The 2,721-nt window shown below is 35.2% G+C and overlaps 1 non-coding gene across 1 annotated transcript; it reads left to right on the forward strand.

The window, feature by feature from the left end:
• The first annotated feature begins 2,016 nt into the window (after positions 1-2,016).
• On the forward strand, positions 2,017-2,125 carry LOC123323348. The gene has a single exon (XR_006539351.1). It is a non-coding gene; the product is annotated as a U6 spliceosomal RNA (small nuclear RNA).
• The last annotated feature ends 596 nt before the right edge of the window (positions 2,126-2,721 follow it).

Genomic DNA, 2,721 nt, shown 5'->3' on the forward strand with positions numbered 1-2,721 from the left:
GAATTCATATGGTATTTATCTTTCTCTGTCAGACTTATTTCACTTAGCATAGCATTCACTTATTTCACTTATTCTCAAGGTCCATCCATGTTGTCTCAAATGGCAAGATTTCATTCTTTTTTATGGCTGAGTAGTATTTCATTGTACCTATATGTGTATCTATCTCACATTTTCTTTATCTGTTCATCCATTAATGGACACTTGGGTTGTTTCTACATCTTGGCTATTGTAAATAATGCTTCAATAAGCATAAGGGTACATATATCTTTTCAATTAGTGTATTCATTTTCTTCAGATATATACCCAGAAGTATATTGATGGATCATATGATAGTTTTATTTTTAGTTTTTGAGAAATCTCCATACTGTTTTCCATTGGGGCTACATCATTTTCCACTCCCACCAATACTGCATGAAGGTTCTCTTTTCTCCACCTCTTTGCCAACACTTGCAATTTCTTATCCTTTTGATAATAACCATTCTGACAGGTGTGAGATGTGGTTTTGATTTGCATTTTCCTGATGATTAATGAGTTGAGCATCTTTTCATGTGCCTGTTGGTCATCTGTATGCTTTCTCTGGAAAAATGTCTATTCAGGTCCTCTACCTATTTTTTAATTGGATTGTTATTTGCTTGTTTGTTTTGTTTTGTTATTGAGCTATATGATTTCTTTATATATTTTAGATATTAACTTCTTATTATATGTATAATTTGCAAATATCTTCTCCCTTTCAGTAGGTTGCCCTTTTATTTTGTTGATGATTTACTTGCTGTATACAGTTTCTTACTTTGATATAGTCCTATTTGTTTTTCTTTGCTTTTGTTGTCATTGCCTTTGGAGTAGGAACCAAAAGAACATCTCCAGAAGTGATGCCAAGGAGTTTATTGCTTTTTTTTCTTCTAGGATTTTTATTGTTTCTAGTCTTACATTAAAGTCTTCAATCCATTTTGAGTTAATTTTTGTGTATGGTGTAAGATAGTGGTCCAGTTTCATAGTTTTTACATGTGGCTGTCACTGAGGCCCTTGTCAACCATGACAGCAATGCCATACTCCAAGTAATTAGTGTAGCAAAATCATTGGATGTATGATTTTTAACTGACTGAGTGTATAATAATTTACTTATTGTGTGGGCAACTTCTTATATAAATCCTCCAAATCTCTCCCTCCTGGTATCACACTTTTATGTAATCCCCTACTCTTGAGTGTAAGCTGGACTTAGCAAGTTGCTTTGAATGAATAAAATACAGCAAAATTAATGGGAAATCACTTCTATGATTAGTTTACAAAGAATTCCTAGAACTCTTTTGCACTTCCTCTGCTTGCTTGTTATGATGAAGTAAGCTGCACTACAGAGAGGCCCATATGGCAATAAACTGAGGGTAGGCTTTTAGCAACAGCCAAAGAGAAAGTGAAGCCCCATTTGCAAGAGGTTGCAAAGAACTGAATCTTCCCAAAAACCATATCAGAGAGCTTGGACGTGGATCCTTCTCTGGTTGAGCCTTCAAAGAAAACCTCAGCCTCAGCTGTCATCTAAGAGTAGTCTTATGAGAAACTCTCATTTAGGGAACCCAGAAAAGCCATGACCAGATCTCACAAACATTGTGATATTATAAATGTTGTTGCCTTAATTCACTAAATTTTGGGATAATTTGTTACACAACAATAGATAACTCCCCACAGTTTTATTTGCTGTTAAAAATAGTGCTGAGGGGGTGCCTGGGTGGCTCAATCAGTTAAACATCTGACTCTTGATTTTGGCTCAGGTCATGATCTTAGGGTGTGAGATCAAGCAGTGCGTTGGGCTCCACACTGGGCATAGAGCCTGCTTAAGATTCTCTCTCTTCCTCTCCCTCTGCCCCTCCCAAGCTCCTGCTGATGTGTACTCTCTCTCTCTCTCTCTCAAAAAGAAAAATAAATAAATAAATAAATAAAGCTGAAGTAAATAGCCTTGGGCACATCTTCTTTATCTTCAGAACTGAATTTCCAGAAGTGGAGCTGAGTCTAAAGGTACGAGCGGTGCTCAGTTTAGTAGTGTATCTAATAAAAACTTGAAATGATTCAGAGAAGATTAACATGGCCCCTGCATAAGGATAATATGCAAATTCATAAAGTGTTCCATAGTTTTTACAAAGCCCTAAAAACAATTCAATGGAGGAAGGATAGTCTTCTCAGCAAATGGTGCTGTAGTGATGGGACATCCATAAGTAAGAAAATGAACCTCAACCTGAACTTCATGTCTTGTACAAAAAATTAACTTAAAATGGTTGCTGGACTTCAATTAAAAACATGAAATTATAAAACCATTCGGAAAAACAGAAAGAAAAACACTTTGGCATCTAGGACTATCAAAGAGTTCTTAGACTTGACACCAAAAGCACAGTCTAGAAAGAAAAAAAAAAAGATCAATTAAACCTCATCAAAGCTAAAAATTTATCTTTTGTGAAAGTCTAAGTGAAGAAGATGAAAACAAGCAACATAGTGGGAGGAGATATTTATAAATCGCATGTCCCACAAAGGAATAGTATCTAGAATATATAAAGAACACTGAAAACTCAGTAGAAAAAAAAAATCAAATTAGAAAATGGGCAAAAGGCACAAACAGACTTTTCAATGAAGATGATATGCAGATGGCAAACACACATATGAAAGATGTTCAGCATTATGAGCCATCAGGGAATGCAAATTAAAACCATAATGAGATATCACTACATATGGATCAGA

This window comes from Neomonachus schauinslandi, chromosome 16 (assembly GCF_002201575.2).
Source record: "Neomonachus schauinslandi chromosome 16, ASM220157v2, whole genome shotgun sequence".
In the NCBI taxonomy this organism is placed as follows: domain Eukaryota; kingdom Metazoa; phylum Chordata; class Mammalia; order Carnivora; family Phocidae; genus Neomonachus; species Neomonachus schauinslandi.